Consider the following 27566-nt stretch of genomic DNA (forward strand, 5'->3'; position numbering starts at 1 on the left):
TAGTTTTTTGTCTGACAAGATTCACATCTGGCACAGCTGAGTGTAAAGAAGAAAAAATACTGTTCATAGCAGGGGAATAAAATTGTTTCCATGATAAGATTAGCAATGGCAGTCTGAAGACATAATTGTCCTATTGTTGACCACTCAGAGACTTGCTGTAATAGCAACAGTGCTGCACCAAGAAAAATTTTTATCAACGTGATTAAGAGAAAAATGATTTAAAAATGAAAGCTGTTTATGGAGCTAGTTCTAGATTACCATAATCCCATGGGAGTTGCTTGTAAGTTTTTTGGTTGCAATGAAGATTTCAAGAGCATCTAAAAAGCCAACAGATGATCAGGGTATAAAAAGAGACTAATTTTTCACTAGAGAGCAATTAAGGATGTTCTTGCTTTTTTTTTAATACAATAGGTTTTAGAATAAATAGAAGAGTAGCAATGCACCAAGAGTAGAGGGTACTCATCCAATATTGCTACATGAGTTAAAATCTGAAGAAAATTGATTACTTTCTGGTGCATATAGACAGTGCTCAAATCAATGACAGGGAAATGAAAATTGCAAACAAAATATCAGGCTTTAAGAGGGACTCAGGAGTGAATCTGAGAATATACCCCAGCACTTGTAATCTATGTATCGATAAACACTGCTAAACAAGGAAGAAAACATGCTGAAAGTACCAACACAGCTTTTGTAGAGTAAAACCAAAGTGTGTGCAAAAAGGTGTTGTGATCAGTGCTGGGTGCTCCAGTGCTCAGGCTGGAGCAGAGAAATTCAGTGGCAGCAGCAGAAGTTTCCTGCCAGCGCCCTGGCTGAGGCCAGAACCCCTCCAGTGCAGAGCTGTGCTCAATTATAGCTAAAAGGACACCTACAATGTTATCAAGGAAAACAGAATTTTCCATTGATGGTAGCTCGTTTCTCTATTTAGATGGCAAAGATTTGTCCACAGCACTGTTAGTTTCATTCCAGGCCTAAGGTCTTTCCTAGGACAGCAGGATTCAATGTAGGCAGTTCATTTGTGAAAAAAGTTTGAAGTGGAAGAGACATGAGAAACTCTGAGATGCCCTCTTTCTGGCATTGTTACTTTAACTTTGTCTGTTCCTTTATCCAGTTCAGCTACAGTTTCAGAAATATCTGCCTTTCTCTACACAGGAGGGAAGAAGTTTGAGATAAGAATTTGCTTAACCAATATTGTTACCAAACCCTCTCACAGACATTATCAGAAATATCAAAATGTTGGGTGTGGACCAGCTTCAAATATTTTCAGATCAATTACTAATCACTAACATTATCAGGTATTCTGTTCTGATTAGCCCATGGGAATGATGGGCAGGAATGGGTTCCCAGCAGAACAACCTCAGAAAGGAGGGAGCTACAAGTTATGTTATGTGCTCTCCATGTGCCTGTGCCTTCTGGGAACTCCTGCTCAGCCTCAGTACTTGGTTGGACCTGGATCTGTGGCAGTCTTGTCTCTGCCACAGTGCCAGACTCAGCCTTGTTGTCTGACAAGAAAACCTGGAGAAAAAATCCAGCAGGAAAACTGCTGTGAAGGTGGAAACCAGGCAGGCACTGAGCACTGGGAGACAGGGAAAGGAGCACTTCCCACCAGACAGCCAATCTGCCAGCTGATGCCCTTCAGCTAGCAGGGCTGCAGGGGCCTTTGCTGCTCAAAATATTCTGGCAGTGTCTGAGACAACAAGTGAATGACAAACATATTTAGCGAGTTCCTCTGGCTGACCTGGCTGGAAGGCACCAACCTCCCTATTTCTTTTCTGTATCAGCCACACGTGTTACTTGCTCAGTGCTGACAGGGAGGAAGCACTGAGCAAATATTTGCTTGATGGGTAGCAAAGAGATCAAAATAAAAGAGAGAGAAACCAGCCAGAATGGTGGGTTTGTGATCAAAGTGTCCAGCCCAATATGGCCTCATAGAACTATCAATAAAAGCCTTTTGCCACAGGCAAACCAGGCTTGTTTATTTGGGACCTTTCCTAGCAGAATAGAAGGCAGAGCATTTGGTTCAAGGCAATAGGAAATGCAGGTGTGTGTGTGAGAACCCCTGTTCATTTCCACAAACTCTCAGACATACAAACACTCTCCTGCACAATTATACAGCCCAAAAATGCTTCCCTCATCATCTGAAATTTGACCACTGCAATTCAAGGAACGTATTTCCAGCATTTTCTTCTCTGAGTCTTACAGCCAAACAATTAATTTCCCTTTTCCTTTCTGAGAGAACAAAGCTGTGCCAGTATCAGCACCCAGCCTGTGCTTGTCCTTGCTCTGAACTCCTTGCTCTGTGCCTGCCTCCCTGCTAGCTCACTGCCTGGGCTGGAAGCACCCTGAATGCTCTGCATGATGTGGAAGCCAATCTTCCTTGTTATGCAGATTAATGGATGCCGTGCCACAGCCTGCTCCCAAACAACCCAAGCAGCCATTGCATAAGTGGGATTGTTTCCTGGGCATGTTAATTGCCCTTTGGCACTGGCAGGATTGCTGCATGGACATCTCAGGGAGCTGCTGCTTTGGCAAGAGCAAACTGCAGGAAGCCCAGCACCTCCCCTGTAGCTAAATTCAAGTCACTGGCAACCACAGCCCAATTGTCCAGTTTAAGAGCCAAAATGAGAGATGTGGGACTGCAGGGGCTCTCCAAAATGCAGTTTATTGTACCCAAGGTGTCACAGCAGCCCAGGGTGGTGGGTGACAGAGCTGTGCCCACAGCTGCCAGCTCCAGCTGCAGGCAGGCCTGGACACCCTGAGTTTAGGTTACAAATGCATTTTATACTTTTCTTTGCTGAGCATCTTCACACAGCAGAACCAATCTATCCCTGAACTGTTACCTATAGCCCATCATAACTCCTGTAATTACCATATTCATGTTCTCCAATCACTCACAGTCAGTACATTGCAGTTTAAGCTAGAAGTTGTTTTTCAGTTTTCTTGCAGTGGGAAATTCTGAGCCCTTTTTTCTACTTGCCACATTTGCTGCCTTGTTTGCCTGTGCTGTCTTTCTGCTTGGTAAAAACATCTTGTTTGGGGTGGGTTTGAGCCATACAAACCCCTTCTAACTAACACACCCTTTGCTCCTTGGTCATCCAGTCAGACTGGCTCAGCAATTCTTTCCTTCTATATCAAAACTTGCTTCCATCTCTATTCCTTCTTCAGATTCTACATTCAAAAATCTTTCTGCCAAGCACACATATCTGTGAAACTTCCTTGTCAAACTTTCATCCTTCCCAACAGTCCAGTCTCTCTGGTACATTGTCAAGTTCCCAATAACAGGACTCCCTTTTCTGCAATACTTCTGTGACCAGGGAGCACATGCTGTTTTCTCTGGCACTGATGTGTCATTCCTGGCTGAACAGAAGGAGGATAGAACTCATTTGAGCATGAAATAGGTTGCTAAGTGAAATCTTCCATGACATTCACATATGCAGTCTACAACTTTCCTCTGTTTTTTTTCTGAGTTAGTGCCTCTGGAGACTCCTGATATTGAAGGCTCAGGGAACAGAGATGATGCTGCAAACACTTCTCATGATGATCCTGGTTCCCTGTGGAAATCTGATGCCACATAGGATACCTCCCTCCTGTTGTATTACACAGGTAGGAGTTAGTCCTACAGAATACAAGGACCCTTCTTCTGCAGTTCCACAGCCACACTTCTGCTGCCAAAGGAGGAAATAATTACAACTCCCAATGCAAAAGTAAAAGTGGAGAAATTGCTCTCTCTGGAGCAATTTTATGACCTAATAAGAGGAAAAAAATTTACTCTGTGACACACAGGAGCCTCTTTTCTTATCAGAGACATCTATGAATGCTATTTCAAATACTTAGGTGAGAATTGGGATGATGAAATAGAAAAAAAAAAAAGAGAGAATATGGCCATGGCCTACAGTGTCCATAGTTCTCTGAGGAAAAACTAATCCACCTACAGTCACACAGAGATTCACTCCCTGGAGGGCTTCAGCCTCTGCACAGCAACAGCAAGGCAAATACAGAGCAGAAACATTAGAACACCATAAATGGTGTGGGACAGGCATATGTGGGTATGGTTGTGAGGAGAACTATCACTTTAAATAAAATTCTAGCATCTGAAACAAATGTATAAATCCCTGAGTTCTTATATTTGGCCCAGATCATATTCCCTTTGCAGCTGGTGGAGTCAAATGCTTCAGAGACCTCTAACCTCCCCCTCAAATTTACAATGTCAGCGAAAAATTAGATTCTTTCTTCTGAAACCTGACCCCTGAGAGCACTGATATCAATAGTCTTAAAAATAGGCCCATCAGCTGGGGTCATCAGAGATGTGTTTGTATTGGATTTGCTAAGCCAAGAGATTTTCATACCAAATCAAGCTCCAGTGGGTTCCCCCAGCATAGGCAGGTTCATGTTGAGAACCTCTCAGGCTTTATGCACACTGCAGACAGACAACTTTTTCAACTCTCCAGCACTAACATGAACCAGAATGAGGGATATTTTCAGGCATCCTGCACTCCCACTGAAAACAGCATTCAGTGTCACCCGACACAGGCGTCTGAAATGTCAGCCCTTGAAAATGCTCTGTCAGCCCTGTGCCCCTCAAGCTGAAGAGGAGGCAGCCAGCAGATGTAAGATAGGGTCTGTAAAATCTAGACAGGACAATGAAAGGGAGTCGATGGATTGCTGAACTTCCCTGTAGCAGAAGTAGAGCCATCAGGTGAAGTCAGCTGGTGGCCAAACACAGAGGGTCAGGAGACTTCAAACAAGCCATTGTTATCTACTCCAATCATCACCACCAACCCAGTGGTGGTGAAGGTTTTCATCAATTCAAAGTTCTGCCACACAAATGCATGTGAGCAGAACCAGGTGCACACTCCTGATCCCACATACAACAAAGACATCAAGATTGGCATGTGCCTGAGCCAGGAGCACTTGAGGAATGGGGCAGTGTTTAGGGACAGCCTCAGCACATCTCTCTGTTCATGGTTCCCACACTGCCCAGCCTCAGCCACCACCAAGCCACTGCCAGGACAGTGCTCTGGGCTGGCCTTTGTGTCCTGACATGTCTGTCACAAGAAGCCAACAGGCAGCAGCAGGGCAGGGATGTCCACCTTGCCAAGAGGCCATGGAGAGCCTGGAGCCCAGGTGCTGCTGCTCTGCAGCCAGGACAGCCTCTGTTTGCACAGGCAGTGCCAGACACAGCCACTGCTTGTGCCTCTGGGCAGAGCACACACCTGGCAGGGGAAAAGCTCCTTGCATCCATCCTATGGGGCTTGAGCCACAGTCTCAGGTGCCACGGGGTTCAGGAGCCAATGTATGACCACAGCACGGCTGGGGCTGCTTACAGCTGAGCAAAGCCCACTCCTGGGCTGCTGTGGGCAGTGGAACACACCAGCAGGGCTTTCAGCAAAGCTGCTGAAGTTTATCATGGATCCTGGCTTTCTTCTTCAGTGCCTGGCCCATAACCTCAGTGTTAATGCTGTCTGATGAGATTACAAGCTAATTTAGTGAGCCATGCTGTTATTGCACATCTGTGCCACAATCTGCAAAGCCAGGCAGCAATGCCTGAACCAGATGTGTGCTGCTTCTTCCCTCAGTAGGAGAGCCTTGCTGTGCTGCTTAGCTGGCATCATGAAATCATTCAGAATAGCTGAGATTTCAAGGCTCTTCAAAAGTCATCTAATCCAACACCCTATTCAAAGCAGGCCAAATTACTTCAGGTTGCTCAGGATTTGTCCAGCCACATCCTGAGCACCTCTAAACATGGAACCTCTCTGACTTGGATCACTGTCATAGTAATAACAATTTTCCTTAGATCTAACCTGGATTTCCCCCATTCCAGCTTGTGTCCACCCTTTCTCACCATATCAGATATCTGTAGATAGTAAGATCTCCCTTTTATCCTCTTCTTCATCAAATTGCATAAGCACATTTCTCTAATCTTCTCCTTACACAGCATGTGCTCCAGCCCCTTGACCTTCTTGGTGGCCCAAAGACTACAAAACAGTCTTCAGAAACCAAATTCTTACCCAGTTATCTGTGACCACGTTATGTTCTTGGCAGTTTTACAGTGGTTTTTAAAAGCAGTTCTTTAGACCAAACACTTTCCTGCCACTGGAAAAGTGTTTTTTGTGTATCTATTCACTAACAACTTTGGTATTAACTACTCTTCACATACAGGCTGGTTTTTGCTACTTCTTAAGTCAGTGGTTTCTAAATCACTTTTTTCATGCACCAATTCCAGCTTAAGCCTCTTTTTGTGCAGAGATGGCTCCCCAGACAGGCTTTTAACCCATTTGTGTCTTGCCCTCATGGCCATTATAGAGTGGGAAGACAACTCTGTCAGCAGCATGAGAAGGACATTCCTCAGCTGTGAGGAATTTTGACCCCACTCATTATTGCAATCACTCTGCTGTGTTTGCACTGTGGCTCCATCACACTGCTGTGCCATTGGGCTGAAGCAAAACCACATGCAACATCAAACATCTTCAAATAAGTATATTTGGTGTTAAACATTAAAAACCCTTTGCATGTGGAATGCCTAAAAGAACCAAAGCTGGTCCCTGTCACAATTTCCTAGGAGATGCTCACCTATGGATTGGTTGTGGGAGGTGGGTGAGAGTAGGCTGCTTCTCCGAGAAGATAAAAAGGAATTAGGCTGTGGCATGACTTTTACAGAAGAGCTAAAGACATTGCTAAATCTGTATGGGAGGCAAATCCCTCTGGAAACTTATGTCAGTAGGGAAGAGTGAGAAAGAACTAACAAGAACTCGATGAAAGCCAAGAATTCCAAAGCCCTGTATTCCAAAGAATACCATGACACATGCTGATCACATCATTCATTTTATCTGGGTTTATCTTCAACAAACCATAAAGCAGCTGAGAAAGGTCACAGCCCCTTTTCTACCTGCACTCAAATCAGCAAATCTAAATAATTTCATCCTGCTCCCAGTTCCAAATACACTACCCTGCTTGCACAAGAAGTGGGGAAGGCAGTTAAGCAGCTTGTCCAATTGTCCCAGCACACCTAGTTAGATAGTTATTTTTGTCTTTGAGGAAGATGTGCTCTTTCCAATTAGCCCGCAAAGAAGGATTTTCACAGTAACTCAAGATGAAATCATGGCTTGAAGTGAGAAGGTGTGAACAAGCTGCAGATTTGCAGGCAGATGGGAGCGGGCAGGGAGGAGGAGATGGACAATGCAGGGGTTTTTTTGTGGATCTCAATGAGAAAGGTTCAAGAAAATCTGGTTTAATAAAACAGGCGGTTGAATAAGATAGTGTTGTGAATGGTATTCTCCAGATTTAGTACTCCCTCTAAAGCCATGGACCCTTCCTCCCTCTCCCTCCTCTGCAGCACACTGGAGAGGGGCATTGGAGGCACAAAAAGCAAAGATCACAGATTGAGATAAGGACAATTTACTGGAAATAGCAATGAGATAAGAAAAAAAAGAACAGTAGCAGCAGCTGATGATAGAGAGTACAAGAAAAGATGTGATTCACCCAGAAATGCACAGCACAGACCTAAGGTGATGCAGGGTGGGCAGCACAGCTCAGTGTGGGCCTGGGCACTCTGAGGTTAACTGGGATGCAGATCCTTGAATCCTCCATGTACAGTGGTCTCCTGGTCAGCACTGAGACATCTGCTCCTTGGTACAGACATGATTTGCCTTTCTCCTGGATGTTTAAGGTAAAGCTTACCTTAATAACATATGGAATTCTAAAGTCCACAGTGCAAGGACCAACCAAGTAGATATCACCAGCTCCTTGAATACATTTGTCTTGCACAAGGTTCCAAAGGCAGATGGTCCCTAATAAGAGTCATATTTCCACCCATGACCCTAAATCAAATTCCTAGCACAGATCTAACATGAAATTTTCAATGAAAATTAATTGTAACTGAGGACTATTACAATCAACAAATTCACACATCTTTTCAGGTGCAAATAATTTTTGTAATGTGATAAAATCAACACTATTATGCCCCTAAGCCTAATATTAATGTGAAGAATAGTGTGTAAGAACAAAACAAAACAAAACAAAACAAAACAAAAACAAAAAAAAAAAAAAAAGCAAAAGACAGCACATCTGGCTCTGGGAAGCAGCCAGTGAGCCAGAAAATCCAAAAAAACATACGGGGAAAGATATATCTCAGGTATCCCTAGCAAAATGAATCAGTACATAGGATGGGTGGTCATATCTTCACAAGCTGCAGAAGGCCTCATCCAGCCTACAGCATCCAATGTCTCAATTCCATCATCCTTAGTTCTCTCAAGAAGTGTAAAATGTCCATCAAGATTTCCCACCTTCTGCTCTACCCTCATTATCTAGTTTTGTGGTACATTACTCAAGTTTCTGAATTAACTTTCCAGGCTGTTACTCAGTGGAGACAAAATCTTCATGGAAACTTATTTCATCTACACTGATTGACAAGAAGATCATTGGGAGTCCTTAGCAGAAGGAATTATGCCTGATCAAGCTTTCTGTGATGAAATTACCATTTTAGTGAATAGGAAAAGAGCAGTGTCTGTTGGTGAGTTTGACCTCAGTGATTGTTTTACTTCTCTTGATCCTGTGTTCTATCTTGTACAAGAAGAAGGAGCAGGAGAAGGTGCTCCAGGCAGTGGGGCAGAGATTTCCTTGCAGCCTGTGGAGAGGACCACTGTGGACAAGATACCCACATGCAGCTCAAGGACTCAGCACTGGAGGAGGTGGAAATTTCCTGGAGGAATTGCAGCCCATGGAGAGTCCATGCTGGAATAAGGGAGAAGTATGAAGAGGAGGAAGAAGCAGAGAGAAACTGTTATGGAACTTCTAGTTCCCATTCCCTACCCCACTGGACTGCTTGGAGATGGAGGCAGAGGAATCAGGAATGAAGAAGTGGAGTTTCAGAAATCTTGGGGAAAACATATTGTTTTAATTTTTGCTTCACAGACTAACTGCTGTAGACAGATGAATATGTTGAGTAAAAACCTGAAAAGCATCAAGCAGAAGCTGTCAAAGGAGAAAGATGAGTTGAAGATTGAGGTCAGTAACTTTTCCAGTAGTGTGAAGTCCATCTCTGCAATCACAGGAGAGGCAGAACCCTCACTTCTCTGTGTTTATGAATCTTTTTTCCATCTACAAGTGAAAAGCCTTTATGCAATTCTTTCCAAAATTTGAAAATAGCAGAAAATAGCTTAAGCACAAGTTGAGACCATTTCATCCTAGTTAAAAAAATTCTGTAAAAATTCTGAAATGTAGTGGGCTCATGAGATGTCACAAAGATGGAAAAATATTCAGAAAATTCACAGAACATGAAGAGGCAAGACAATCTACGAGAACTCAGAGCCCTAGAATGGCTTTGGGCCTGATGTTGTACTCATTGCAGGAAAAAATATCCTGGTGCTATTTCCTGAACGAGGCAGATGAAAATCAGTAGTCCTTTATTGTCAGGCTTCTAGGTTAGGAAGAAACAGGAAAACAAGTCATCTGTCCTTCCTTCTTGAATTTGTTGCCTTCCCAGATGATTCCCATTACTCTAGGAGGTGAAACAAAATGCAAGATATCAAACTGGCAGAGAGGATGATATACTGCAAGTGTGACCTTTGAACCAGTGCACTGGAATCCATGCCACCTTCTTTAATTGACATGCTCAGAGAACCCAGGAGGGAAATTGAATTACGAGGAATCATTTTGCAGATGCAACTAGACACCTAAACACAGTAATAACTGTAAAAGGAGATATTGGAGGGAGCTTTCCTATAGCTGTATGGCTCTCAGCTGGAAAGCTTTAAGTTCCCACACAGCTCAGGAGTCAGCAGTAAGAGACAAGTTTATCAAAAAACTGCAAATACATCTTGGAGTTAATTTCATATGACACATAAAGAACAGTCAGGTCTATTCTTTGTTAAGGTATTATGTAGTGCATTAGAAGAGGAAGAAGAAGAGGAAGAAGAAGAAGAAGAAGAAGAAGAAGAAGTAAAAAGAAGAGAAAAGAGGGGGAAAATCTCTTCTTTCTTTCTCTCCCTTTACCCTCTTTTGTATGCCAGAGGATTATGTTTTCTTCAGTGACAGTTCTACAAACACAAAATAATATTTTTCAAACAGAAATTATCTCTACATATATTTTTTAGAAAGGCATTCTCAATCTCTTAAAAGAATACATGATCTCAGATGTTTCAGTCATACATGCAGTGTTATAAGCACACAAATGTTTTTTAAAGAAGTGTGTTGAAAAGACTGGTCATCCTTCTCACATTGCTTCAGTTTCCTGACGTTTGAGAGAAAATGTGAGTCTTCACAATATGACAGAGAAACACACCACATCCCAGCTCCATGGAAGAACTTTGAACAGCAGATTCTTCCTAATTCTTTGCGAAGGAAATGAAAAGTCTCCCAGGAATTCTCTGTATTTCAGTGGCATTTGTGTTTGTGCTTGGGAAGGCTGGAGGACAGCTTGGGATCTTCATCCCATTCTTGCATTTGGTAACCACAGCCACTGTCCCAGGTTTCTAAAATAGCAGGAGGTTGGTGAGTAAAAACTGCCAATAAACCTAAAAGATGAAAGATGTGAAATGCATCCTTAGGAATTCCTGCTAGTGTGAGCTCACTGAAATTTCTGCTGGACATATATCAGAGCAAACCAGCACAGCCAGATATGGAGAATGGCAAAATAATGCCTTTAAAAGTGAATTTCAAATCACAGCCACTCAGTAATACTTCAGAAGAAGGCAAAAGATGTAATTAAATGTATGAGTCAAGGAGAATAATCTGTCTTATCTGATATTTTGAAAGAACACACCAAAAAACTAAGGAGCTGTAAATAGGTGCAGTAACACAAGCATGGAACAGTCTTGGAATTAGACTATACAAGATTATTCTTATTCTTTATTTCCAGAATATTTTAGAATAGGTTCCCTCCAATGCTCTTGAAATAGTAATCCTTCTAACTACTGCTGAGTCCTGAGACACACACAAATCTTATATGTCAAACAGCAATTAACAGGAGAAGAGAAGCCAACAATTCCAAGATCCAGTGTCGTGCTCTATTTGCTGGACTGCACTTCCTCCTTCCTAGATTCCTAGTCATAATATTTATAGGAGATTTATTCACATAGCTAGGAAGACCTCAAATATTTCTAAATATATCCACAAGCACTCAGTCAAGTTTGCCAAACAATGCTTTGCCAAAAATGTTTTGACCTAAGAAAGAGGAGGAGGGAATTGAATGTGCAAACCAGAACCTATAAAAGTGCTGGTGGGACAAGCCTCTTCTGCCTCTGTGGAAGGATTAAAGGTAAGAATAGGGACAGTTGGGTGCTGGCAGAACCCCACAGCATTCCTGCTGCCTGTGGAACTGCTTTCCTCAAAGCTGTCTGTCTCAATAGGCATGTTCCCTCCCTGTTGAAGTCACTGGCATGTTTTAGCCCTGTGGCTTATTCTTGGGAGCCTGTGCAAAGATAAGAAAGGAGTTGTCACTTCTCTTTTTCAGTATTGACCAACTTCCAGGCTTAGAGTCAACTGGTGACACAAGAGGTAAGACTGATTTACTTACTCCATAGGAACAGACTCCAGGTTTCTTTTTTATGCATTTCTAAGGCCAATTCACATAACCCTTTACATCTGTGCACACTAAAGCAGTGCAATTCTACCTGACCTGTGCTGTCTAAAAGAGCAAATTTCCTTTTATAACTGTGTTGGATGCATTTGTTTGGTACCTGCTGGGAAATAATTGACCACTTACACACAGACTGACTGTAAACAGAAATCCAGGAAAGAAAAGGTGAATGAAAAGCACATGTATAGTTAAGATTTTGTCAAATCCCTCAAATGCTTTTTTTTGAGAAATTTCCCTTTTTCTATACAAGTTAATATTAAAGAGTGAGCTTGAACAGGAAAGGGCAGAACAAATGGAGAAGTCAAAACTCTGATTTCTCTACAGAGGAAAAAGGTTTGCATAGACAGATCAGACCTCTGCTTCTGCTTACTCCACATCTGTGATACTCCATCTCTATAACTGGCACAAATTACAAGGGTTGAAATGAGAGAGAGAGAAAGAATATAAGTCGGCTTTCATAATTTCGATAAGATGACTTCCCTTGGTATCTCTTCTGCTTCTGCTTGGTATTTCTTCTGCATCTTTGATTACCACTGAATATTCCAATTAATCTAATTTTATGCATAGCTGTCTAAAACGTGGTGAGATCTAATGAATTGAAACTGTAAATTGGAAAAAGAGAAAAACCCTTGACCTCAATAAAACACACCTATCTTCTTTAAGATTAAAGTAAACTAAAACACATCTGGGGTGAAAAGCAGGTAAAGCAGAAAGGAAGACTGTAATAAGAGGCACAGCAGAACACTACAATGCCTAAGGCAGCTGCTGAAAAGCAATTTCCCCCTTCACTCACAATTGCCTCTCCTTTTCAGCGCTGTGCCTTGCTGCCCGTGGTAAACCGCAGCCATGTCTACGGACGCTGAGATGGCCATCTTTGGGGAGGCTGCTCCTTACCTCCGAAAGTCAGAGAAGGAGAGAATTGAGGCCCAGAACAAACCTTTTGATGCCAAGTCATCTGTCTTCGTGGTACACGCAAAGGAGTCCTATGTGAAGAGCACTATCACGAGCAGGGAGTCAGGAAAAGTCACTGTCAAGACTGAAGGGGGAGAGGTGGGTAAATACAAAATTTGGGAACAGCAGTTCATTCCCACTCTGTCTCTCAGCTGACATGCATGTGCCTTCCTGCCCTCTGACAGACCCTGACCGTGAAGGAAGATCAAATCTTCTCCATGAACCCTCCCAAGTATGACAAAATCGAGGACATGGCCATGATGACCCACCTGCACGAACCCGCTGTGCTGTACAACCTCAAAGAGCGTTACGCAGCCTGGATGATCTACGTAAGTGGCAGCAGCAGCTTCCCCTGGGCAGCCTCAGGAGCTGCTGGGCCAGGCTCAGGGGAAGCCAAGGTGCTGTGTCCCTTCCTTGCAGACCTACTCGGGTCTCTTCTGCGTCACCGTCAACCCCTACAAGTGGCTGCCGGTGTACAACCCCGAGGTGGTGTTGGCCTACCGAGGCAAGAAGCGCCAGGAGGCCCCTCCACACATCTTCTCCATCTCTGACAACGCCTATCAGTTCATGCTGACTGGTGAGTAGCTCTCATAATAGCATCAGAGCACAACTGTTCTGCTTTGTCTTGATAAAACCTGCCATGAAAAGTGAAATAGGATTATGTAGAGTGGGGAGTTTTGCTCCTGCCTTTTTCATTCCTTTCTTCCTCTGTGCCGTTGAGTACCAAAGTGTTACCCATGATCAGGATTCCATTGTCATGGGTCATTACTATCCCTCTTTCTGCTGCTCTAAAAGCAGTCTGTGTAGTAGAAAATTCAAACAAATTACTGTATAAAGGAGAAGGAAAAGAACACAGAGAAGCACCATATGCCTCCTAAAAGGGTTTTCAATGTCCACAGCAAAACATTATAGAATAACAGAATGTTTTGTGCTGGAAGGGATCTTTAAAAATGTCATGGGCCTTCCCTATGACATTTGGAGGGAAGTCTATGAATATGTTTCAAGGAAAGAGTGAATGTGAAACTGCTTTGCAAGGAGTTGAAATGGAAAAAAGACTTAGGAGTAAACAAAGAAAAAAATTGCAGGTGTTTTCCTTGTCATAACTTGTATTCATTATCAGTATTTTTGAGTTCTTCATTTACAAAGTCTACTTGTTTCTGCCTTGTTCACAGATCGGGAGAACCAGTCCATCCTGATCACGTAGGTACCCCCCTGTGTGGGTCCCTGGGGGCTGCCCGGTGCCAGGGCACCTCCTGCCTGACCACGCACCCTCTGCTTCTCTCTTGGCTTTGGCAGCGGAGAATCCGGGGCCGGGAAGACTGTGAACACAAAGCGTGTCATCCAGTACTTTGCAACAATTGCAGCCAGTGGGGACAAGAAGAAGGAGGAACAGACCTCAGGCAAAATGCAGGTGAGGTCCCAGGGCTAGAAACCTGAAACTATCCAATTTCCTGATGAACTAGATCATGACAAGAAGACTTCTATTCTAGGGGACACTTGAGGATCAAATCATCAGTGCCAACCCACTGCTGGAGGCCTTTGGAAATGCCAAGACCGTGAGGAATGACAACTCCTCACGCTTTGTGAGTTGTTACTCAGCACAACTGTCAACACCAATTTGAATATTCTTGCTGTCCAGGTTGGTAAAATAAATCTCAATTGACTTTCCTGCCACTTTCAGGGTAAATTCATCAGAATCCATTTTGGTGCCACAGGCAAACTGGCTTCTGCTGACATTGAAACATGTAAGACACCCTTCTGGCCTGATCCCCTTTCCCTCCAGCCTTCCCACTTCTTGTGCTTGACTGTGTCCTACCTTCCTTGCCAGATCTGCTGGAGAAGTCCAGAGTCACTTTCCAGCTCAAGGCGGAAAGGAGCTACCATATCTTTTATCAGATCATGTCCAACAAGAAGCCAGAGCTCATTGGTAGGAAAGATCAGTAACTCTTCCATGCAAAGGTCATGGAACAACTGAATTCTTTCTGTGCCAATTGCATTTGACCTTTCTCTCTTTTGTCCTTCTTTTCAGAGATGTTACTGATCACCACCAACCCCTATGACTATCTGTACGTGAGTCAAGGGGAGATCACAGTTCCCAGCATTAACGACCAGGAAGAGCTGATGGCCACCGACGTAAGTAGCAGAAGTTTTCTTAGGTGAGCTTTCATCTCTCTGACCTTTAACAGCTGGGGTACTCACCTTAACAACTCTTTTGTCAGAGTGCCATTGACATCCTGGGCTTCACTCCTGATGAGAAAACAGCCATCTACAAGCTGACAGGAGCTGTCATGCACTATGGGAACCTGAAGTTCAAGCAGAAACAACGAGAGGAGCAGGCAGAGCCTGATGGCACCGAAGGTACCAGCACCACCCATCCCAGAGCACAGGAGATAGTGAACACTCACTGAGTTGAAGGCAGCATGTGAGGGTCAGAATGATTGACGCAGCCTGCATTTCCTTAGTGCCAGTACTGTAGAATAGCAGAGGGTCCTAGCCAGAGGACTTCTCTGGAGGAACTCATGTCAGAATATTTTGAATAATGCAGATTGTGAGGTCCAGTGTCTCCCAAAGAGTGCTGCCGTTATTGCCTATCCTTTTTTTATCTTTTTTACTGGAATTGCCATTTTGATATATTTTTTAAAGGAATAGTGATGTGTACTTTAACAACCAATTGTTTTAATGTTTAGTTGCTGACAAGGCTGCCTACCTGATGGGTCTGAACTCAGCAGACCTGCTCAAGGCTCTCTGCTACCCCCGAGTCAAGGTGGGGAATGAATACGTGACCAAGGGCCAAACTGTGCAGCAGGTAACTGCAACCCCCTGTTTTAGGGATAGGTTCTCTAGACTTTCTCTTTTGTCCTGCATGATTACTACACTCTTTCTATTTTACATTTCAGGTATACAACTCAGTGGGTGCCCTGGCAAAGGCAGTGTTTGAGAAGATGTTCCTGTGGATGGTTGTTCGTATTAACCAACAGCTGGACACAAAGCAGCCCAGGCAGTACTTCATTGGTGTCCTGGACATTGCTGGCTTTGAGATCTTTGATGTAAGGATTTCAGGTTTATTAGCATGCTTGTTAAAATCTTATTGCTGTGTGACAAAATACTTCATAAGGAATGCTGCTGGTTTGTTAGATTTTTTGTTTTCTTTTCTTGCTTTGTTTTTTTTTTTTTTAATAAATGGTCAGATTTTTATAGTGCATCTATTCTGATTCCCACAGGGTTTAAACTGGAAATAGGCTTTTGTTTTGAGCCTATGCCAATGAAATTCCTAAGTGTAGATTTTTTGCTGGAGGCTTAGGACATGATTCGAAGACATTTGTGAATGTTGGATATACTGTTGTGCAGTGGACTCCCTGGTAACTGAATTAACGCAGTCTAGTAGATGTCAAAGCTGAAAAAAGTTGTTAAAATTATCTAAGCTTCTAGAGTAATAAATATATGGATAAAGTTCAGGTTGAAAAACACTGACAGAAATTCCAAACTTCTCGATCAAATAAGACAGAGCAATTACAGATCCTCCTGTGTTTGGTACAAATAGGCAGCACTGTTCTTTATCCCTAACTTCCTTAATTAACATTCATAATAATCTTGGTCTGTAATTGTGCAGTTCAACAGCCTGGAGCAGCTGTGCATCAACTTCACCAATGAGAAACTGCAACAGTTCTTCAACCACCACATGTTCGTGCTGGAGCAGGAGGAGTACAAGAAGGAGGGGATTGAATGGGAGTTCATTGACTTTGGCATGGACCTGGCTGCCTGCATTGAGCTCATTGAGAAGGTATTTCTGTAATTCACAGGTATTTCCAGAAATGCATTCATTTTATATATATTTCTAAATGCAGCTTGAAATGGTAAATATGATACTACAGATATGTCAGTTTGTATTCTTTTATGATTTGCTGAACAGAACAATCCCAGAGAGCAGTAATATTGTCCCACTCAAGAAGTTATTTCATCTCTGAATCTTTCTGCCTTTTCACCTTGACCTCCCTCTTTCCTTGTGCTTCTCCCAGCCCATGGGCATTTTCTCCATCCTGGAAGAGGAGTGCATGTTCCCCAAGGCAACTGACACCTCTTTCAAGAACAAGCTCTATGACCAGCACCTGGGCAAGTCCAACAACTTCCAGAAGCCCAAGCCTGGCAAGGGCAAGGCTGAGGCCCACTTCTCCCTGGTGCACTATGCTGGCACAGTGGACTACAACATCTCTGGCTGGCTTGACAAGAACAAGGACCCTCTGAATGAAACTGTTGTGGGGTTGTACCAGAAGTCATCCCTGAAGACCCTGGCCTTGCTCTTTGCATCTGCTGGAGGAGAGGCAGGTCAGTTCTCTGAAATTCATATTTCCTTGTTTATTTAATGACTCTACCAGAGCCATGAATATCAACTATTGTTCTTTTCCATCTTCCATTCTTACCATGACTGGTATATATGAAAAAGTGTTGTCTTAACAAGTCGTAAAACCATCTTTTTCTTTCCTTTTTTTTTTTTTTTTTTTTCTGGTGTTCTTCAGAGGCTAGTGGTGGTGGTGGTGGTGGCAAGAAGGGAGGCAAGAAGAAGGGTTCTTCTTTCCAGACTGTCTCAGCTCTTTTCAGGGTAAGTACCAAAGTCATTCTCCCTACTTCTTTTCTGGTTTGCGTTTTTTTTTGTTTGTTTTGAATTGAAGATCGTAAATCCGCACTCTAGCTGCAATAAGGCCATTTAACTGCAGCTGTTAACACTTTTCTGTATCAAGAATAATTCTTTAGTTATTCATAAATGAGTTGACATGAAGTGGGCTGAGGCCAGCTGAGGAAGGTGTTGATATATTCCCTGGTCTTGTTAAAGCACATTGCAAAGTTTTGTGACTTTCTCTCCTGCTGAAGAGTGAAAGACAAGAAAACTCACATTAAAAATGGCTATAGTTAATAATTACAAATCTGTTAATGTTTTACAAGACTTTTCTCACATTTGAAATAGTGACTGAGGAGGTACTGTGTGTAAATTAAAAACCTTTATTAATGATCCCACAGGAGAATCTCAACAAGCTGATGACCAACCTGCGGAGCACTCACCCACATTTCGTGCGCTGCATCATCCCCAACGAGTCTAAAACACCTGGTAAGAACCCCAAGCAGAAATAAAAAAAAGTGTGAGGCACCTATTATTCTCTACGTTTTATCATGAATTATCAAATAACTGCCTTATTGCTCAGGTGCCATGGAGCACGAGCTGGTGCTGCACCAGCTGCGCTGTAACGGCGTGCTGGAAGGGATCAGGATCTGCAGGAAAGGGTTCCCCAGCAGAATCCTCTATGCTGACTTCAAACAGAGGTCAGTTTCCTTTCTGATTTCCATTCTGTCTTTCCTGATGATTTTCCTGCCAACTATTTTATCACTTGGGGATATTTTTTAACATTAGCTCTTTCTGGCTATAACTAGAAGAAAAGGGAATTTTGAGGTGCATAACAAAAGGCAGCATATATGGCTTGGAAAAGAAAAATTGTTTGAGAAATGAAGAGTGTCAGGTGTCCTCACTGACTGCAGGGGCATCTGAGTCGGGAAGCACAGTAGAGCTGCACAAGCCAGTGATGACAAGACTATTAAATGTAGGCTGGGATTGGTAGCAAAAGGTACTCAGGTAAAAATTACAAACCATGAGTTCATTGGCCATTGCGTCAGCTGCAAGTTTCAGGGGATGAGGTTTTGCTCCAGTACGGAGGATATAGGAAAGTGGCAATGATCCTCTCAAGCAATTTTCTACAGCATTATTTCAGTAAAAGGATATGGATTGAACTCACTGGCAATCAATGTCTTCTTCACCGTGGCTGGTCCTCTAAAGACTGGAAAAGTTTCCTTAAATTTTGTTACCAGGTTAAGACTTCATGAGAATGGTATCTCTAAACAAGGGATGAAATTCCAACTTCCTCAGCCTGATTCTCTGCAAACAATGCTCTTAGTTTCAGTAAACAAAATGTTCTTATGAATGGACATTGTCTTCCTTTCTATTTCCTCCGATTCCACAGATACAAGGTGCTTAATGCCAGTGCCATCCCTGAGGGACAGTTCATCGATAGCAAGAAGGCTTCTGAGAAGCTCCTTGGGTCAATCGATGTGGACCACACCCAGTACAAATTCGGACACACCAAGGTACAAACCCCCCCATTCTCTGCCTGCCTGGGCTTTGCTCTCTCTACCTGACAGTGATGTGCTGCAACGCTCCCTCTCTCAAGGTGTTCTTCAAAGCTGGGCTGCTGGGACTCCTGGAGGAGATGAGGGATGAGAAGCTGGCAGAGCTCATCACCCGCACCCAGGCCAGGTGCAGAGGCTTCCTGATGAGGGTGGAATACCGGAGAATGGTGGAGCGCAGGTACACCTTCCTCTTCTTCAGTTAAAGAGTCATTCAGCTTGGGGGAAGTGTTGACACTCATTAGACTGAGAATATTCATGGCATTATTTAATTTTGCCTCAGGGAGTCCATCTTCTGCATCCAGTACAATGTTCGTTCATTCATGAATGTCAAACACTGGCCATGGATGAAGCTGTTCTTCAAGATCAAGCCCTTGCTGAAGAGTGCAGAGTCTGAGAAGGAAATGGCAAACATGAAGGGAGAGTTTGAGAAAACCAAGGAGGAGCTTGCAAAGTCTGAGGCAAAGCGGAAGGAGCTTGAAGAGAAAATGGCATCTCTGATGCAGGAGAAAAATGACCTGCAGCTCCAAGTGCAATCTGTAAGTATCATTAGTGTATTTCTTCCAGGTACCCTCACAGCACATAAATCTCATGTTACACCATTGTCAGAGAAAATATTTAATATGAATAATGGAAGGTGGAATTCAGACCTCTCAGTGTCACCATTATAATGGGAGTTTCTAGCTTGGGAATGACTTTTGGAGCATGTGTGCGCATAGGTCTTGCTCTCCAAGCTCACAATATAACATCCAGTGTAATCACTGGAGATATAGAATTTACAGTTAGCAGATTCTGTGGAGCAATTAATTTGACAGCTTTCTCTGTTTTCAGTCAGTTGCCCAAAGACCTCTATGGCATTTTATATAATACATGTTATGTCACCTGTCTTTCTGCAACCACTTTTCCAGGACGTCACAAAATCCCTCTGCATTCTGTCACAATCCTGTATGTACCTCCTAAGTCCATTGGGAGATCAAGGGATTGGTCAATATTTAAAAATCTAAAGACTTTGTTTCTTTAGATATTTATTCCACAGATCAAAATAAAGTCAGGTTGAAATTGAAATCTCTGATTACACCAAGACTATATATCAACCTATATCAATCTAAGAAATTTAATTCAAAGCCAGTCTTGCCAAGAAAAGCTCAGAAAAAGAAAAAGGAAAAAACACTACAAATTTATATACAGTATTTAATTTTCAGAGAAAGTTATCTTAACTCTTATTTAGAAAAGTACTGCAGGATATCATCATCATATCCATAGGAAAATATAGGAGGGAATAGTTGATGAGAGTAAAAAAATGAAATCGAATAAAAACCTAATCTGATTTAAAAGTGTAAGTGCAAAAAAAAAAAACTTCCTAGAAGAAAGGAAAAGATAATAATTCCATGTTTCTTTTCCTCAGTGAGAAATATCATTTCTCTATTGAGCTTTTAAAAACAGTTGCAATTAGCAAACAAATCCATGTTTCTCTAATAGGAAGCTGATGCTTTGGCTGATGCTGAGGAAAGGTGTGACCAGCTCATCAAAACCAAAATCCAGCTGGAAGCCAAAATTAAAGAAGTGACTGAAAGGGCAGAGGATGAAGAAGAAATTAATGCTGAGCTGACAGCCAAGAAGAGGAAGCTAGAGGATGAATGTTCAGAGCTGAAGAAAGATATTGATGACCTTGAGCTAACACTGGCCAAGGTGGAGAAGGAAAAACATGCCACCGAAAACAAGGTATGAGGTAGAACCTGTCACTCGCACTCTGGAAAAATGGGCTTTGTGTTATTATGGGACTTGATCTATATCTACTTCCTTTATTTACATTTGCTACCTTCTTCTCAAAGGTGAAAAACCTGACTGAGGAGATGGCAGCTTTGGATGAGACCATTGCCAAGCTGACAAAGGAGAAGAAAGCCCTCCAAGAGGCCCATCAGCAGACCCTGGATGACCTGCAGGCAGAGGAAGACAAAGTCAATACTCTGACCAAAGCCAAGACCAAGCTGGAACAGCAAGTGGATGATGTAAGCACACAGACATAGAGCAGGAACAGGACAGGTATGGAGTCCAGCCTGGCTGGCAGAGCCCTGATGGTCTTGTTGTGTTTAGCTGGAAGGGTCCCTGGAGCAAGAGAAGAAACTGCGCATGGACCTGGAGAGAGCAAAGAGGAAACTGGAAGGAGACCTGAAGCTGGCCCAAGACAGCATCATGGATTTGGAGAATGATAAGCAGCAGCTGGATGAGAAACTGAAGAAGTAAGTGTGGCTCTGGGGCACCTGAGTGCTGGGCTGCAGCACTTGTCTCTTTTCTTGGAGCTCTAACATGGTTCCCTTGGCCCAAAGGAAAGACTTTGAAATCAGCCAGATCCAGAGTAAAACCGAGGATGAGCAAGCCCTGGGCATGCAACTTCAGAAGAAGATCAAGGAGCTGCAGGCAAGTGTCTGTTCCTTCCCCTGCCTTGCTCAGGCTCAGCTCAGGCAGGAGGAGGGCACGGCTGTGAAGGGTCCCTGCTGTTCTGCAGGCCCGCATTGAGGAGCTGGAGGAGGAAATTGAGGCAGAGCGAACCTCTCGCGCTAAAGCAGAGAAGCATCGCGCTGACCTGTCCAGGGAGCTGGAGGAGATCAGCGAGCGCCTGGAAGAAGCAGGAGGGGCCACAGCAGCTCAGATTGATATGAACAAGAAGCGTGAGGCCGAGTTCCAGAAGATGCGCCGTGACCTGGAAGAGGCCACGCTGCAGCACGAAGCCACGGCTGCCGCCCTGCGCAAGAAGCACGCGGACAGCACAGCTGAGCTGGGCGAGCAGATCGACAACCTGCAACGCGTGAAGCAGAAGCTGGAGAAGGAGAAGAGTGAGCTGAAGATGGAGATTGATGACTTAGCCAGTAACATGGAGTCTGTCTCCAAAGCCAAGGTACACAATTATGGGCTCGTTGACCCAGTGGAATACAACACAGTCCTTGCTCCTTGCTTTTTTTAATGTCTGGATGGTTAACTCATCGTTTCCCTTATGCTGAAACACAGGCCAACCTGGAGAAGATGTGCCGCACTCTGGAAGATCAGCTGAGTGAGATTAAGTCAAAGGAAGAAGAGCATCAGCGCATGATCAATGACCTCAATGCTCAAAGAGCTCGTCTGCAGACAGAGTCAGGTGAGACTCCCACATCTACATGTACAGATCAATAATGTCTCAGAGTTACTGCAAAAAGTACTCTTCTGGGCACATAGTCTTTTCAACACACTTTGTGTCACATCTACTGTGAAGTGCTTGAAATGGGATCGTAAATTTCAGCATGGAGTAAAAGCTATCTGGTTTTACATCTCCAAATTTTTTCAGTGTCATCATGAATGACATTAAAACTGCTGTACATCTGCAAATTTTCTCAGGTGAATATTCACGTCAGGTGGAAGAAAAGGATGCTTTGGTTTCTCAGCTGTCAAGAGGCAAACAAGCTTTCACCCAGCAGATTGAGGAACTCAAGAGGCATCTGGAGGAAGAGATAAAGGTAAGACGGTTTTTTCGTAAATATATTAAATCAGTTAATAAAGAGATGAAAGGGACAAAAATAACCCTTTAGATAATGGAGTGCAAGTTTTCCCATAGAAGCATTGCTTCTCTTTCCCTGCAGTCTATCCATTATTCTTTTGCAAATTCACATATCTTTCCCATCAGAGGTCTTTGTAAGACCTTCTCATTAAGGAGATTTCCCAGGATATTTCCATTCATTTTCCAACTGTTTGTTTTTTCACCAAGGCCAAGAATGCCCTGGCCCATGGCCTGCAGTCTGCTCGCCATGACTGTGACTTGCTCCGGGAGCAATATGAGGAGGAGCAGGAGGCCAAGGCAGAGCTGCAGCGAGCCCTGTCCAAGGCCAACAGCGAAGTGGCCCAGTGGAGAACCAAATACGAGACGGACGCGATTCAGCGCACGGAGGAGCTCGAGGAGGCCAAGTACGTGGGGAATGTAGGTAAAACTGTCAGAGAGTAAGAAACGAAATTTGAGGAACCCACTGTGACATTGTCAGGAAGAAGTCAGTGTTCTTCTTTGAGTGGGGTCACAAAGAGACAAAATATGACAGAATGCAGGGACACATTGGGGAAAAGCAGAAAGATCCAGAATAGCAGAGAGAGGCCAGCAGAGAGGGAACTTCTGCAGGATTGTTCCAGAATTCAGACATGGAAATAGAGTGGCTGTCTCGGAGAAGTCTTACACCACTCTGTGAATGTGGATCACACAATACCAAGAGGCTAAGTTTACTCTTATGAAAAACATGCAGCTTCATGCCACAGTCTTGCTTATGATTACCGCTTTCCAGGAAGAAGTTGGCCCAGCGCCTGCAGGATGCAGAGGAACATGTTGAGGCTGTCAATGCCAAATGTGCCTCTCTGGAAAAGACAAAGCAGAGGCTGCAGAATGAAGTCGAGGACCTGATGATTGATGTGGAGAGATCCAATGCTGCCTGTGCTGCTCTGGATAAGAAGCAGAAGAACTTTGACAAGGTCTTTTGGCCTCCAGCACCAGCACTCCTGGCCAGAGCAGGGCCCCGTGATGGCCACAGCCCTACTCACCCCCTGTTTCTCTTCAGATCCTGGCAGAATGGAAGCAGAAGTATGAGGAAACGCAGGCTGAGCTGGAGGCCTCGCAGAAGGAGTCGCGCTCTCTCAGCACGGAGCTGTTCAAGATGAAGAATGCCTATGAGGAGTCCTTGGACCACCTGGAAACAATGAAGCGGGAGAACAAGAACTTGCAGCGTAAGTCCCTGGCCCTCTGCTCCTCACTGGCCTTTCTCACAAGCTTGTCTATCTGCCACACTTCACAGCTCTGGGCCTGCAAGGATAAGATCTTGCTTGGCACCTTGCTGCACCAAAGCCTTTCACCATTCATCTCTCTTCCTGACCATGGTGCTTTCCTCCCTTCCTTGCAGAGGAGATTTCTGACCTCACAGAGCAGATTGCAGAGGGAGGAAAGGCTGTTCACGAGCTGGAGAAAGTGAAGAAACAGATTGAGCAGGAGAAATCTGAAATCCAGGCTGCTCTGGAGGAAGCTGAGGTACATGACCGTAAACGCTGGTGTCTGCAGAAAATAAATGAGGAAATAGGGCTAACAAGGCCTGGGTTGTCCTCTCTTCTGGCTGGGGAGTTCAGAACGCTGAGATCTCACAAAATATTTTGCAATTCCCTTGAATGTAAGAAGAACTTTTATCAATGTTATCAATGTTTGTGCAGGCCTCCCTGGAACATGAGGAAGGGAAGATTCTGCGCCTGCAGCTTGAGCTCAACCAAGTGAAGTCTGAGATTGACAGGAAGATAGCAGAGAAAGATGAGGAGATTGACCAGATGAAGAGAAACCACCTGCGAGTTGTGGACTCCATGCAGAGCACCCTGGATGCTGAGATCAGGAGCAGGAATGAAGCCCTGAGGCTGAAGAAGAAGATGGAGGGAGACCTGAATGAAATGGAGATCCAGCTGAGCCATGCCAACCGCCAGGCTGCAGAGGCACAGAAGAACCTGAGGAACACCCAGGCTGTGCTCAAGGTCCGTTCAGCAGAGCTACAGAAAGAGAAATGAGATCCTGATATTTTTGCTTTTCAAGCACCCACTGATGCCTGGTAATTTCCATTGTCTCTCTTTCCAGGACACTCAGCTGCACCTGGATGATGCTGTCAGAGCACAGGATGACCTGAAGGAGCAGGTGGCCATGGTGGAGCGCAGAGCAAACCTGCTGCAGGCTGAAGTTGAGGAGCTCCGGGCAGCCCTGGAGCAGACGGAGCGGTCGAGGAAATTGGCTGAGCAGGAGCTTCTGGATGCAAGTGAGAGAGTTCAGCTCCTCCACAGCCAGGTCAGTTAATAAACATAGTTAGTATTTATACTATTTCTCCATATGTGTAAATGAACTTAAGATTGGCAGAGCTGTAACATTTTTAAATGTTACAGCTCTGTTTTTATTTTGTTAAATGCAGGGGCTTTCACAGTAAATAAGAAGTAATAGGTGATAGATAATATTAAGACTTTTGTTTCAGATGTAGATAGAGTATGAATTCCAGTAGACTACAGTATAGATAACTTAATAAATGCAGAGAAGTTTGTGTGGTTCTTACTCTTTTACTTGAGTTCAACACCGTTCACGATTCCATTTGAAACTTTAAAGGCAAATGTATGCCGACCATGAACGAAATAAGACTGCACTAAGTCTGTCATTAATGTAATTTAACAATGTCACTATAAGTATTCTATAGAACCATCTCAAAGTTTTATGGTCACTAGAGTTAAAATGGTAAGAAAAACATTTTTTTTCATTTTTCAGTCTAAATTCCTTCTTGGTTGTCTGAGAAAAGACTTCTTAGAGGATGCTCATGAAATACCAAAGCACATCATACCTGAGAAATGAATAGCTATAACAGTAGTTCTCTTGGAACCCAATGTGACCTGATGGCACAATCTATATTAAAAAGAAATACTTATGCTGTACTTGATATGATACTGGAAGCTAACAACAAAAAAATCATGTTCATGCTCTTCAACAGAACACCAGCCTGATCAACACCAAGAAGAAGCTGGAAACGGACATTTCCCAGATCCAGAGTGAAATGGAGGATACCATCCAGGAAGCCCGCAATGCTGAGGAGAAGGCCAAGAAGGCCATCACTGATGTGAGTTGGGCTCTCCTGGCATTGCTGATGGTGAATGTACTCTCCCCAAAATATCTCCATCACAAAAATGGCTTTGACCATTTGCTCTGATCAGGCGGCCATGATGGCAGAAGAGCTGAAGAAGGAGCAGGACACCAGTGCCCACCTGGAGAGGATGAAGAAGAACCTGGACCAGACAGTGAAGGACCTGCAGCACCGTCTGGAAGAAGCTGAGCAGCTGGCACTTAAGGGAGGGAAGAAGCAGATCCAGAAGCTGGAGGCCAGGGTGTGTAGGGCTGGGGCTGTGCCTGAGTGAGTGTGTCCCTCCTTGGAGAGACACTGCCTGGGCAGCTGCAGGGATGGGCTTGTCCTTGCAGGTGCGGGAGCTGGAAGGGGAGGTTGATGCTGAGCAGAAGCGCAGCGCTGAAGCCGTGAAGGGTGTGCGCAAGTACGAGCGGAGGGTGAAGGAACTCACCTACCAGGTAAGGCAGGAGCTCTCCTGCTCTCACTGGGCTTTCTCACAGCGAGTCACACTCTGCCCACACCATTCCCAAGGGCAATTGTTAATCTCACGTGATGCAGAACCAAGAATTGACTCTCTATTCTGTTTACCAACTGCTTTAGTCTGAGGAAGACAGGAAGAATGTCCTGCGGCTGCAGGATCTGGTGGACAAGCTGCAAATGAAAGTGAAATCCTACAAGAGACAAGCTGAGGAGGCTGTAAGTACCAGTTTCTCCAAATCAGACTTTCTTCTGGTAGAGGTGGAATTCTGAATTCATGTTTTCCTCTGTACAGCTTTTTGAAACCTTGTCTGTTTTGATGCAACATGATATTTTGATACAGTGGGGAATGTGAGAATAGACTTGCTGAGTTTGTGAGGAAATATACTTCCCTAACCCTGTGTGTTTTGCTGTAAGCCTCATTTCTCACTCTATTTCTTTGCTTATACCTTGTCCTGGATGCCAGAAACAGCTGTCAGTTTGTGTATTCAGGACTGTGACATGAACTCTTCCTAGACCATGCTGTGTATAATGCCTTTTTGATATTCCTATATTCTTTTCTCTTTTTACACACATATCACCCTGAGCAGCTTCTCATCTTGCTTTTGAATCTGCTAACCCAGCTGTGGCATTTGAATTTTTGTTTGCCCACTTTTATGGCAATAACCATCCAAGACGCTGCCTGTTGTTTTCTCAACTCCCTTTCCCCACACAGGAGGAGCTGTCCAATGTCAACCTGTCCAAGTTCCGCAAGATCCAGCACGAGCTGGAGGAGGCCGAGGAGCGGGCTGACATTGCAGAGTCACAGGTCAACAAGCTCCGAGCCAAGAGCCGCGAGATTCATAAGAAGATAGAAGAAGAGGAATGAGGTTCCCAAGCCTAAAAAGTGACCTGAGGCATGCATAATGTAAACCTCTGTGTTGCTTTCTTTAGTACTTATCATTTATGACTAGGTAATAAAGACAGTAGAGGCTCTTGCACATGAACAGTGACTGTGATGTTTTATTTATTCATTTATTCTAGTATTCATTCTTTTGAAGTACATGTACACAGCTCGTCTTCACATTTAAAAGTATATCAATCAGCAAAGCATTTTTACATTTGCCTTTTTAAAAATGCCTAAAGAAGAAAATGCATTATTATGGTAATAATTATATGGATTTCTTATTCCTCTTGCAATGAAAAGTATGCATTTTTTTGATGGACTAAGACTACACTCTTTCAAGTGATTTTTGTCTTCTTAGGAAAAAATATAAAATAACAGAAGTAAAGATTCCTGAAGCATTTAGCATACACACACACAAACATATATGTATAAATATAAATATGTGTATATCTAAATATGTATATAACTACACATATATATATTTTTTATTAATTGAAAAATAGTGGTTATTTGGTTAAGATTAAAAGTATGGGGAACTCAAATTTCATCCCAAGCAGTGACAAGCAGTCCAACCAACATGGTGAGGAAGTGACATGAAGAGATATCCCCACTCTCTTTCTCTGAAGTAATTCTTTTTCATGCATAGCACAAAATTATATCCATTCACATGTAGGATGAGTGAGAAGAATCCACATTTAAAATACTATAAGAAAAAAAAGAATAGCTAAGACTGAGGACTCTATTTATAATTCAGTGAAACCTCCCACTGTCTTCCTAGATTCAACCCTTCTTCTCTGTCCACAACCTAACTGTTCTGTTTATTGTCATTCTCAACATGCTGTGCCTGCTCATTTTCCTAAGAACTGATTATTAGCCC

The 27566-nt window shown here is 43.5% G+C and overlaps 1 pseudogene; it reads left to right on the forward strand.

Moving 5' to 3' along the window:
- Nucleotides 1-12408: 12408 nt before the first annotated feature.
- On the forward strand, nucleotides 12409-26789 carry LOC132336701 (myosin-1B-like; annotated as a pseudogene).
- The last annotated feature ends 777 nt before the right edge of the window (nucleotides 26790-27566 follow it).

Source organism: Haemorhous mexicanus, chromosome 20, assembly GCF_027477595.1.
Source record: "Haemorhous mexicanus isolate bHaeMex1 chromosome 20, bHaeMex1.pri, whole genome shotgun sequence".
Taxonomy (NCBI): domain Eukaryota; kingdom Metazoa; phylum Chordata; class Aves; order Passeriformes; family Fringillidae; genus Haemorhous; species Haemorhous mexicanus.